The following is a 13,770-nucleotide window of genomic DNA, read 5'->3' as shown; positions in this document are numbered from 1 at the left end:
CATGGAGCCCATGCAATACGTCGTCAAGGAACTGTAAGTACGCCGAACAAGATACGGCCCACACACGTCCGTCTAGAAACCCTTCCCAAATGTTCAGACCTTATCGTTCCCGAAACCCATGGGGGTGCGTAGTTTGCGGCTTTTCGTCAGCCCACAAATGACTGTTGTGAGAACTGGGAATATCTTCCGTGGTGTACTTGTCTTCGTCCGTGAAAAGGATCCGCCCAAGTAGGGCTCGTCCACGCAACGTTGTAAGAACCACGTACAGAATTGGGGCTCCCTCGTAAAATTTTGGGGCTGCATTGCTTTTACTTTGTGTAACAGCTGCTCAAGCAGATCACGCCGGACAGTTCTGTGGTCCACATTCAGTCTATCTGCTATGTATCTGATACTCGTCGTCGCATCCTCTTCCATGGCATGGCTTACAGCCTCTTCAAAAGCGGGTGTGCGGTGTCGCTACGGACCACCACAGTCGGCCCTGCCGGTGGCAAATGTGCCCTCATCCGAGGTGCGGTGTTACACCGTAGCGAAGAGGGAGCTCCAAGGTGTCTGGCGGTGTGGAAAACGCTCGCATACGACTCAAGAGCAGCCCTCCCACTGCACCGAGCTTCGCCGTACAGTAATATCATGTCGGCGTATTCCGCAAACGTGTAGTTCACCGTGATCGACAGCAGGATACTAAAACGGAAATGTACGTACAGCTTGCATTCTGCATTGTAGTGAATGATTACTGCTGCACTGTAGTACAGTATGAACAAAGACCCCAAGCAGTATAGTCGGTACAGTCCTCTTTGAGTAAATAACAAACTCAACTGAATCGCACGTAAATAAACCAGTACTGGGCATGGAATATCAGGTGACCGGTGAATGTCTACTTAATACCTCAGTCAGCGGCTCCGAAAATGCGGGCTGTTTGAACGTGTGTCGTGCTATTTTGCGTGTAGCGGGAAAGCCGTACGTTTCCAGACATTAATCTCTGTGCTAGTCATAACTGCCCAGGTCCTCACTAAAAGTCCTCACCGTCTGTAAACGGAATTTAGTTAATTACTGTATAATGGTGGCACCAAATCTGTTCTACAGCCCTTTTTAAACACCGTTTCTGTGTGTTTAATCAACAGCGCTTTACAAGAACAGCGTCGTCATTCTGACTACCAGCTACGTTTCCTGAGCCTCTCCGTTGTCTTTTCCTACAGGGTGTACTAATGTTTTACGACTCTACCAGTGCATTTCTGAATTCGATGCGTACTGCGTGCTACGTAATAGGGTCTGTAAACATTAGACCTGCACTAGAATCTGCTAAACGGTTTTCTTTACAGTACATCGCATTTTCACTGAACTTTCCCAAGAAATCCTAGTCTTCCATTTTCCATCTCTACTACTGACTTCACGTGTTCGTCTCATTTTGTGCCGTTTTCTAACATTACCCCAGACACACAAACTATTCGGGAAATTCCAGAAACTTCTCTTCAACAATGATCCATCATAATTTGGGAAACTCAGTGATATCCGTATCTACGACACTAGAGGAAAAATTACCTTTATTACCCATTACTAAAATGTCAGTGACTCAGAAAGGAGTTCAGTATACAGTAACAAAAATTTTTCGATCATTTTCTCAATAAAATAAAATGTCTGGCAGGTACCAAAGCAAGTTTTAAATCTTAGCTAAAATTATTTCTTCAGAATAACTTCCTCTAGTCCATGGACGAATTTATGTTTAAAAACTGGTAGCCTGTGAAAATATCGTAGTTTTTAAGTGTAGTTCCATGATTAGAACTGAAAAATGTGTTCATTAATTTTAACACTAATGATGTATACATATGTTGCAAACTGAGTAGTTCTACATCATTTAGATAAAACAATCGTTCAGTCGATGTGTGAAGCACGTAACTAACGTATTCAGCTCAGCGTTCATATCTTGTAACTACACACTACAGCGTTCTTCTCTGTTATGTCGTTATCTTACATTTACCCACGTTTAAGAAAGAAGAGATGGCTTTCAGTACACCAACTCAAAGCCTTTCTGAGTTTCCTTACAATCATATTCTTTCCTGCAGGAAACACCGATACCACCAACGAAACATCTGAATGTGCTGCTGGTGCAATGTGACAAATCTTCTGTACGTACTAAGAACTTCAGTGATTCTATTACGCTCTCTTGTGACACGCCTGAGTTTAGTTTCATTTATGTTGAACATTAGCAGTACTGTATGACTTACTGGATTCCATTAGTAGATTTTGTTGTTTCTGAACGAATCACTTACTGTAAAGTTAGTGTCCTATCTTTGTTATTCGTCCGCAGTGTGGGTCAGTGTTTTGGGATCTATCCGCATACCTTTATTTCCTATTTGGAAGATACTATGTGCAAGGCAAAAGTGTTCCACAGCGCAATGGTTGTTTCCTGAGCCATACTAGTTCTTTCACTAGATATTTTCCTTCCGGAAACATCATAATGTTAGAGCTTAAAACAGGCTCCAAAATTCTGCTATAATGGGCGCTAGCGGTCGTGGTCTTTATTTCTGTGCATCTGTTGCTTTATCCTCTCAATGAACAGGAGTGATTCGCACCCCACCCACCCCCACCCCCCCTCTTTCACGCGGAACAACTCACAGCGCGAGAGTTCTGAAGAGGTATGAGCTAGGAAGGAAAGGTGTGATTCCTCGACGTATTCAGAGAGAAATCTAACAGCATTTTCTTCAGGCCGTAGCGTTTTGTTCAGCTTCAGTAGTCTTTCCTGTTCTTCCACATCTCATTTGTGAGTGTGTGCGATAGTAAAAAAAGTGTTGTAGCATCCTCACGCGCGTTTACATTTTTGAATGCAGAATGTAATATATAAACTTTCTGTCTGTCGCCTTCAGTTTAATTTTGTATGTCTATGACTTCAGAGAAGTTCCTGTCCCATCTTTTGACAGGACTGACTGACAATTAGTGTACAAGCACGGGCGACTTCCCCTCCATCAATTTCAATGCATTCTTTTTACAGTGACTGCATAGCATAAAATGTTAGTGTCGGTACATGTGTACAGAAGATTGAATAACGTCGCATTCAATGTATCTGAATTTATGTATCCCACATTGCATAAGACGACAGATATGACGACATGTCATTTAATCTCATTTGTGTTTGATCCCTCAAAGCGTTTGGAAATGGTGCAAACGGAGAAACTGTTGGTCATGGTTAAGAATTAATAGTAAATGTAGAGCCGCGCGTACAAAATAATGGTCCCTTTAAAAACATGTTTTATTTACAGTAAGAGCCTCGAATGGTGCTGTTCTTTTCCCTATATTAATCTCAGAGAATTACGTATTGTTAACAGAGATTCTCTCGTGCGCACTGGCTTTCTACTGCACAGTTTAGCGCGGATATTATTGCAAGTGTTGTCTAAAAGTAATCGGAACTGATTTGTTGCGTAGCGGCATGTTTGTACGCTGTCACAGTACCTGATAGCCTCTGGTGTGTCTCCTTGTTATCCATTGGCGAGCTGACGTCGATATCTGAGTCGAGGTAGACGCTATTGAGACGGTGGTTCACGAGAAGCCCAACGTCAGCGCGACTGTCGTGGTCGAGAGGTACTCTTCCAGTTATGTGAAGGATAAGGCTGCTCAAATGGATAATGAGTGTAATTTCGCTAATGGTCCCATGTCTCTGGCAACATATAAAATTATTAACTGACTGTAAATTTACGAGCGAAGAAATTCTTCGTGCCAACCGGTACTTTATTAACGTGTAAGATATACAGGGTGTTTCAAAAATGACCGGTATATTTGAAACGGCAATACAAACTAAACGAGCAGCGATAGAAATACACCGTTTGTTGCAATATGCTTGGGACAACAGTACATTTTCAGACAGACAAACTTTCGAAATTACAGTAGTTACAATTGTCAACAACAGATGGCGCTGCGGTCTGGGAAACTCTATAGTACGATATTTTCCACATATCCACCATGCGTAGCAATAATATGGCGTAGTCTCTGAATGAAATTACCCGAAACCTTTGACAACGTGTCTGGCGGAATGGCTTCACATGCAGATGAGATGTACTGCTTCAGCTGTTCAATTTTTTCTGGATTCTGGCGGTACACCTGGTCTTTCACGCGTCCCCACAGAAAGAAGTCACAGGGGTTCATGTCTGGCGAATAGGGAGGCCAATCCACGCCGCCTCCTGTATGTTTCGGATAGCCCAAAGCAATCACACGATCATCGAAATATTCATTCAGGAAATTAAAGACGTCGGCCGTGCGATATGGCCGGGCACCATCTTGCATAAACCACGAGGTGTTCGCAGTGTCGTCTAAGGGAGTTTGTACCGCCACAAATTCACGAAGAATGTCCAGATAGCGAGATGCAGTAATCGTTTCGGATCTGAAAAATGGGCCAATGATTCCTTTGGAAGAAATGGCGGCCCAGACCAGTACTTTTTGAGGATGCAGGGACGATGGGACTGCAACATGGGGCTTTTCGGTTCCCCATATGCGCCAGTTCTGTTTATTGACGAAGCCGTCCAGGTAAAAATACGCTTCGTCAGTAAACCAAATGCTGCCCACATGCATATCGCCGTCATCAATCCTGTGCACTATATCGTTAGCGAATGTCTCTCGTGCAGCAATGGTAGCGGCGCTGAGGGGTTGCCGCGTTTGAATTTTGTATGGATAGAGGTGTAAACTCTGGCGCATGAGACGATACGCGGACGTTGGCGTCATTTGGACCGCAGCTGCAACACGGCGAACGGAAACGCGAGGCCGCTGTTGGATCACCTGCTGCACTAGCTGCGCGTTGCCCTCTGTGGTTGCCGTACGCGGTCGCCCTACCTTTCCAGCACGTTCATCCGTCACGTTCCCAGTCCGTTGAAATTTTTCAAACAGATCCTTTATTGTATCGCTTTTCGGTTCTTTGGTTACATTAAACCTCCGTTGAAAACTTCGCGCCCGCATCTCGTGGTCGTGCGGTAGCGTTCTCGCTTCCCACGCCCGGGTTCCCGGGTTCGATTCCCGGCGGGGTCAGGGATTTTCTCTGCCTCGTGATGGCTGGATGTTGTGTGCTGTCCTTAGGTTAGTTAGGTTTAAGTAGTTATAAGTTCTAGGGGACTTATGACCACAGCAGTTGAGTCCCATAGTGCTCAGAGCCATTTGAACCAATACTTCGTCTTGTTGCAACAACACTGTGTTCTAGGCGGTGGAATTCCAACACCAGAAAAATCCTCTGTTCTAAGGAATAAACCATGTTGTCCACAGCACACTTGCACGTTGTGAACAGCACACGCTTACAGCAGAAAGACGACTTACAGAATGGCGCACCCACAGACTGCGTTGTCTTCTATATCTTTCACATCACTTGCAGCGCCATCTGTTGTTGAAAATTGTAACTACTGTAATTTCGAAAGTTTGTCCGCCTGAAAATGTACTGTTGTCCCAAGCATATTGCAACAAACGGTGTATTTCTATCGCTGCTCGATTACTTTTTATTGCCGTTTCGAATATACCGGTCATTTTTGAAACACCCTGTACTTGCAAACAATAATGAAAACGAGCAAACGCCCTGTCATGGATTCGGAGAAGAAACGAAGCATGGATGTAAGTCAGAACAACAATCAAGCCCAAGATCACGTAAGACCATATTACGTGAACTAGGATTAAAACATGTGAATTCACGTCCCACCAGCCATTGTATTCTCTGATTGCCATTAACTGAGGCTCAACAGGTAACTACCCCTGTTGTGGACGTTATTGACCTGTGGCATTGGAAACGTGTGTGTGTGTGTGTGTGTGTGTGTGTGTGTGTGTGTGTGTGCGTCCCAATCACTGGACGTGTCGAAGTGTGCTGTTTGCACTGCCTTGCCCTGCCCTGTCGTGCCCTGTCCTGTCCGCATACGGGAAACCTGATAGCTGTGAGCTGTTTACCTGCCACATGCGTGGCCACTGGCATAGTGCGCTGCACTCCATCGTTATCGACTTTAGCTTTTTTGACGGCACTGTCGGCGCAACCGTCGACTAAACTCGTGTTCCGCAACAGTTATTAACTTGGTAATCTACTGCGGGGCTGATCACACGCGGTGCGAGAGTAGCGCTGCCATTTACAGACGTGGACTAAGCTAAGTGAGCTAACGCCTCCCACAGTCGGTTCTGCGCTTTTTCTTGTTACCCTTTGTGTTCGAGGAATTATACGCGGGAAAGGAGTGTCTGTTTGACAGCATTAATTCGGGTGATGTACGACCGTGTAATGTTGCAATAAAATACGACGAAATGCATCGCAATGTACAGCAATGGATCTTCGGACTTCGTTTCAAGCACAAATAAGACTGCAGGTTCTAAAATGAGAAAAGTAGTGATTCATGTTGTTGTACACGGATGATGTCTCGTCATCACATAACGGAACTGTTGCTTCACAGCTATAATAAACTGCATAAACATAAAACCATACATATAAGTAATCAAGGAGGCAGGTCAATACATGAATATTGTGATAATTATTTCATTCAGTTTAAGACTACTGCAATAGACGTCTTAAATGTTAAACATCCGAGGAGAGAATGCCGAGTCTGAAGGACTCTACATATGTTCATTTGTTTTGTTCTACAAGAAAAAAGACTACTTAAAATATACCAAAGTTACGTAAATTATTCAAGTGAGTCGATATGAGACTAATCTTTTACAAACTTGACCAAAAGAAGATATGTTGATGTGAGACATCCGGAGCCACTAAAGAATTGTCTATTTAATAGCAGAAGTAAGTGTGGGGTGTAAAAACTGTGGAGATAGGCCACGGCTTAAATTCAGTAAACAGGTTCAAATGCATGTAGGTGTCACGAACATGGTCGGCAGCGTTAGCTATCTTACTTGTGATAATTGCTTATGAAGAAACAGTCACGATCGCAAAAAAATCTTTTATTTGATATAACCGTGAAACGTCCCCTCTGAACAATTATACATGACTGTGCTTAAACTGACACACAATATTTTTTGCGCAACGCAATCTGACTTTGAAAAATCCCTACAAAAGAATGGCCCTGACTAACATTAGCCTATACGTTTCACAAATCACTTACCTCACAAAAATCTTCGTTACTCGAACTACTGCAATACAGCGAGCGCCACTACTACCAGCTAAATAAAAGATTCAAACTACTGAAGGCACTAACTACTGATAGGCGTAGTTAGCAAATGAAAGATTTTGATAGAGAACAAACAATGCATTTACCTTAATAGTGTTCAGAAGTCATAATATATATAGCAGTTCATGACATCCAGTCTTACAAATTTCAAAACTCCGCCATTTCTCTCCCCACATCCACCACTGCTGGCGGCTCACCTCCAACTGCGCAACGCTACGCGCTGTTAACATCCAACTGCCCAACACTACAATAGCCAACAACAATGCAAACCAGCCACAGACTGCACACAGCACAGCCAGTGATTTTCATAGAGAGCGCTCCGTGGCGTTACCAATATAAAACCTAAACAGCCTACTTACAACCGGTTTCGGCACGAGCAGTAGGCCACCTTCAGAGTGATTGCACTATAAAGATTATAAAAGTGCGCATGGTAATTAGGGTAGTCAGTCTTGTATAAATGTACAAAGATTAAACCTAACAGGTGTCATGTTTTATCCATTTGCTGGAGCTGGCGACGTGCTGAGCCGCTGTGCTTTGCCGAGACGGTAACTGCCGCTATTGACTGTGCTGCCACGCGTTAAATAGCGCGCCAATTTGGTGCATTACGTCTGCTGCAATCAATGGGAACTTGCTTTACATAAAAATATTTATGACGTGCAAATTGAGTGTACAACTAACAATACAGTTATATGTATATCATTATAGAAGTGCTGCTGTTTAAATAAGTAGTGCTGGTCGTTAATAAAATTGCTTAACTTGAAATGAAGTTTAAATACAAGTGCACCAATACAAAAGGTTTTCGAACGTTAAACGCCAGCTCCAGCAAATGGGTAAAACATCATGGCGTTTTAGCTTAATCTTTGTAAATTTATGCGAGACTGACTTCCCTGATTGCCATGCACTTCATAACCTTTAAAGTGCAATCAATCTGAAGATGGCCTACTGTATGTGCCGAAACCGGTCATTTCAAGTAAATGACATTTTGCGATCGTGATTGTTTCGTTATAAGTAATATAGGCTGAAGTAGTTGTGCAGAGATGAAGAGGCTTGCACAGGATAGAGTGGCGTGCAGAGGATGCACCAAACCATTCTTCCGACTGAACACGACGACGACGTGACAGATTTTACAATTTCCAGTTTTTAAGTGTATAGATATCGATAGCGCAACGATGTATCGAGTCTTACCCTCACTCGCCTCTACTGTAGACAGGTGGCGGGGGATACCTCTCGGCTATGGACTAGTGTAAGCTTTTGCGCGCCTGCAGAAGAGGCGCGTAGGTATTTAACAGATCGGATCATGGAGTGGAGAAAAAAGCCGGCCTCGGCCTCCTCCGCCTCCGCCTCCACCTCTTCTTCTTCATCTTCATCTTCTTCTCCGCCTTTTACCGTTTCTCTACGGGATTGGCATTGGTAATTACTGTATACACGTGATAGGTTTTCACTGTCAGAGAAGTTTTGCAAGTAATGTGCTGTGTAAACAGCGCCGAGAGTCAACCCGTCGGCAGTGCTGAGAGCGGGGCAAAATCTCATATCAGTCCTCTCGTGTAGACGGCAACACGTATCTCCCGAGAGCTGCTCGCTTTAGCTCTTTGGCAAGAAAAATTGTGCGGGCATTGTCGGGGTAGCTGAGAGTACTCTGTGAGGATTTGTGCTGTATTTCACAGTTTTTACGCTACCATATCTTGGTAATATTTTATGCAGCACTCAAGCACACATTAAATTAAAGTACTCACGAAATTGCGTGTTTGAGCCATAACTTGTGGCAGTGGTATGCTTCTGAGCGGAGACATCGCTCCTTTTACTTCCTACCCGAAGAACAAGAGCAGTTAGCCTGTTTCGGAAGTTGTAGTCTTGAACAATGCAACATAACAAAGAACTTATAGAAACATCATAGACATAATGTACTGTAGACATAATAAACTGATAAAATAAACGAAAAAAAGAATTGTCACGACGAGACTCGATCCTACGTTAATGTGAATGAGAGACTGCAAATGTGCCTCTTGAATGAAGTTACATGTACGAAAACGACGGAGAAAAGAATGTTTGCTGGTGCTAAAACTTTAAAAACGGTTTTCTTGGATTATGTGGTAAGTTTACACTGTTCATCTTTTCCACTGTTTTGCGCATATTTTCCGCGTTCGACTTACGAAATTCATAACCTAGCATTAAACCTTTTCGTGACAGGAATATGCATTTCACCTCCTTCAAGAGAAGAATTGAAACATGTCTTAGGCAAATTACACCTGATGATGAACCCACAGAGTCCGAAATGCATCGTGTATGTAATGAAACACGAAAAATTGTGACTGAAGGCGTTTTTTAATTCATACCTCCAGTGTATTGAATACGGTCACGTTTGAAGCTGCAAAATATGTATAAAATTAAAAAATAAGTTGTTTAATTTCAAAAAATGGTTCAAATGGCTCTGAGCACTATGGGACTTAACTTCTGAGGTCATCGGTTCGCTAGAACTTAGAACTTCAAATGGTTCAAATGGCTCTGAGCACTATGGGACTCAACTGCTGAGGTCATTAGTCCCCTAGAACTTAGAACTAGTTAAACCTAACTAACCTAAGGACACCACACACATCCATGCCCGAGGCAGGATTCGAACCTGCGACAGTAGCGGTCTCGCGGTTCCAGACTGCAGCGCCAGAACCGCGCGGCCACTTCGGCCGGCGTTTAATTTCAAGATCCCTTTTTATCATGGTACTTTTAATCAGTTACTTATATTGATTGGTGTTGTAGCAGCTTGAGAGGACACGTGTCTTGACGGCAAACGGGCGTGCATTTCCGAAATCAGTTGTTCTATAATGCCAGGAACAAATAATCCAGTGCTGAATTAATACGACAGCACACAACACGTAGCCAGTACTAAGCCAATCGACAGTTTAATAAAACCAAGAAACCCGTGCGAAACTTCCAAATTCTTGTGGTTTTAAATAATGACAATATTTGGAATAGGTGTAGTCCTTGGGCTAAGAGTAGTTGTGGGAATGAAGAGAAGACGTGTTTAAAAATGAACCGAACGACGTGAAATAATAATCATGAATTTATGATACTTCCAGGCCGTCGCAATAGGTTAATCACAATTAAAGGTGACATTAATAAATATATTTGTCGTTTACAAAAGTATATTCGTTTAGTAAACTCAACTTCTACGCAAAATCGGTATGCAATGTCAGAGGTTAAAAATCTTTTCTAATGATAGTTCATTCCTCCCTGTAACATTAGTATTTGTTGAGAAAAAGGGATGTTGACATGAGAAATAATATATGTAATCGTCAATCGGCCGTACAAGTTACATAGCCGACATTGCTTCTAGAATGTCGTTTTGCTATTAGTAATGGCAATTAGCAGCATTCATACATTTTTAAACCTCCTTTGTCGGCAATGGTCTCAGAATTCTATTTATGGCTATCTATCTTACTCCCTCAAGCCATCCGTTGTACTGATTTGAAATGTTTGAGCTGTCTTTTCATTTTAATCCTACCTTTTCAGTCTTATGTAACCTCCTGTCTATTGGCAACTGTGCGTAATTGTAAACATTTGATTTCGTAGTCACTTCTCATCCACACTGTTAACGGCCTCATAAAATATAGAAAATTCGTTTCAAACTTCCCGTTTCGTCTATTCTTGTCATTCGGAAGGTAGGACTTACGTGCACACTTTTTAAGTAAACTTAGTGTCCGATTCTAGCTCGTCATGAGGTGGATCTCTTACTTTAAAAATAATGGAAAAGTAATTTCAAAGTACAACAAAAAACGGAGTAGATATTTTTAATAAACTGGGTTTTTAGCTTCTCTCTCTCTCTCTCTCTCTCTCTCTCTCTCTCTCTCTCTCTCTCGTCCCTCGTGACAGAACCTCGACTTTATTTTCAGGGTTCGGATGATTGGCTCAGTTAACAGAATTCCGACCTCTGTATACTTCAGAAACATATTCCCACATAGCCACTTTTCTGTGTAGAGTAAAGGAATTCGTGCGGAACAACATTGAACCGACAAATCTGTACGTACAGGTCCTGTCGGCGTCTTGGTAAATGCGCAACAAATTACCAGCGGGGAAACCGACAATGCCGTTACTCGCCGGTGTTGACCGCCTGCCAGCGCAAAACGAAGAAAAGTCTGTGCTGAATGCCCGCGCCGCCTACGCCAAGAGTTACGTGCACGCTCTGAACCAGGCAAGCCGCAAACCGTGTATTATTCGCATGCTACGAGCTGCGACATACCGCGCGCACCGTTTACATAACTGCCCGGACCTTCGCCAGTTGCTCTAAGCCGGGGTACCTGCTGAGATCTTTTTCTTTTGTTCTCTCGTCCCTCACACTGAGCTTTTCATCACCAAACATGCAATCAGCGCGAGAATACCCTGACAAAAATCACAAGTTTGTGTGTGTGTACATGCGCGCAAAAGTTCTCAAAAGACCACATGACGGCATCGGATGATTACTTAATTCTGTCAGCTGGCTCTCTGTATACATGTTTGCGGTGTGTACATGTACTGTAGGTAAGATTTGCCGTTTTCTTCGCTCAGAAATTCTCGGAAGCTTTTGGGTCACTCATTCTTCTCTTAATCCATGCCCAGCGGATAACGTGCGAAACTCCGTAAGGCCGTTCGCGGATGATGCAGCTGTATACAGGGTGAGGCATCTAAGACTGGCCACATCAGATATATCCAGAGTTATTAAATATGTCGAGGTACGATTTTCTCCGAAAGTTGTAGCGGACAATAAGGCGAATTTGCTGACGTTCGCAAGTAATTTTTATCGTTCATACCCGAATCACGACACCGAATTTGTGTTCATGTGATGGAACTGTTTACTTCTTCTGAGGTCTTTGAAAGAAGCTTCTAAGAGAACTTCGACATAACGTGTATGGGGCTTGATGAAATATCGTCTTGATAACAGCCTGCGAACCACAGTCCCGCCAACAGAAGAAGAGCGTCCACAAAGGTTTGCCTTATTATACCAAATGTAACCAAACACGTAACTCAAGTAAGGTTGGTGTGCTTATTGTCGCGGCTGTCATAACAAAATGTTGACCTTGAGCACTGATACACGCTATAAGGTGATTCTGGGGAGACGGAAGTGCAAGTTGAATTTCATATGGAGTTACTGGCAGAGCACACTCGTGTTGTAAGACATTTCATGCATTCGGGAATAGTCGATGTTTCCTAATAGACGGCCTCTTTTAATTTTCCCCATAGATAAAAAGTATGCAAGTGTTGAGTTTGGTGACTGTGCAGACTGTTTTGCGTTTCCTAAATGACCGTTACAATACTCTGCAAATGTTCCCTTAAGAGCGGAATGGGAGGGACATTCGTCATGTATATACGACACTTATTGCCTTATGTGCAGTGGGATATCCTACAATAATTGTAGCAGCATCAGATCTTAGGAATTCTACATACGTGAGCGTATTTAAATTCCCACCAGTAAGTACCAAACGCTGATCGACCAATAACGTTATTTTTATCCATTTCTTTGTGTCATTGCAGATTTTCAACTAACGATTAGTGCATTTTGCGAAGATTGACTTTCTCGTGATTTGTAAACGGTGCTTTTTCTTTAAACAAAGTTCTTCATAGACATGCCACATCACTTTGCGCTTTTTGTGGATAGCATTCGGAAAACTGTAATCAATTTTGGAAGTCATTGCCATGAAGCTGTAGATGCAGCGAAATGTGAAGATGATCAAATGGGATGGAATTTAGCGTTCGCAGAACATTCGTTTGGTTTATCCCTCTCGTAGGCTACTTCGGAGATGCCTCTCAGTGAGACTTGTATTGTGTGGTTCTGCAGCTTCATTTCCTTCATCAATTGCTTTTCGTTGTCCCTAGCATATTTTACTGTTCACGCTCCTAGATTCTAGAACTTTTTTTTTTATAATGTTTGCAAATACTATTCAGCATATAACCGCACCGCTGCTCCGTGGTTTTGCAACATTCGCCATACACGGTATTCACTTTTTCGACTGTTGTATGCACTGTGAATGTCTTAACAGCTTTACGAGCAAGTTATCTGATAGCTGCAACAACAGAACACAGACTGATTGGTTTCAAGCGCACAGGTAAACAAAAGAACCATAAATGAGTTGCGTGTTTCATTACATTTGTTACAATAGGGCAAATATTTGTGCAGCCTCTTCTCCTGACGCCGGGACAGTCGTTTGCGGCGCTATTATCGTGATACTATTTGACTGTTATGTTGTCAAACATCTGTTAGAAGCTTCTTTAAAATGGTTCAAATGGCTCTGAACACTATGGGACTTAAACATCTGAAGTCATCAGTCCCCTAGAACTTAGAACTACTTAAACCTAACTAACCTAAGGACATCACACACATCCATGCCCGAGGCAGGATTCGAACCTGCGACCGTAGCGGTCACGCGGTTCCAAACTGAAGCGCCTAGAACCGCACGGCCAGAAGCTTCTTTCAGCTGCCTCAGAAAAATGAATATAGCTCCATTAGAAAAAACAAATTAGATGTCTTAATTTGGCGACTATAAACAATTTGGCGACTATAAAGGACAAAAATTACTCGCGAATGTCAGGAAATTTGACATATTGTCGGCTATAACTTAACGAAAATCGCACCACATATATTTATTTCCTCTCGATAGGTTTGGGCCTCAGCTGCCTCACCCTATATATAGAA

At 42.8% G+C, this 13,770-nt stretch overlaps 1 protein-coding gene across 4 annotated transcripts in view; it reads left to right on the top strand.

The window, feature by feature from the left end:
• The window catches only part of LOC126246926 (skin secretory protein xP2-like), a 579,526-nt gene that overhangs the window by 193,178 nt on the left and 372,578 nt on the right, over nt 1-13,770 (top strand). The gene's annotated exons all lie outside the window — the stretch shown is intronic.

This window comes from Schistocerca nitens, chromosome 1, assembly GCF_023898315.1.
Source record: "Schistocerca nitens isolate TAMUIC-IGC-003100 chromosome 1, iqSchNite1.1, whole genome shotgun sequence".
In the NCBI taxonomy this organism is placed as follows: domain Eukaryota; kingdom Metazoa; phylum Arthropoda; class Insecta; order Orthoptera; family Acrididae; genus Schistocerca; species Schistocerca nitens.
Note: the sequence above shows the minus strand (reverse complement) of the source record. Positions and strands in the feature narration are given on the sequence as shown.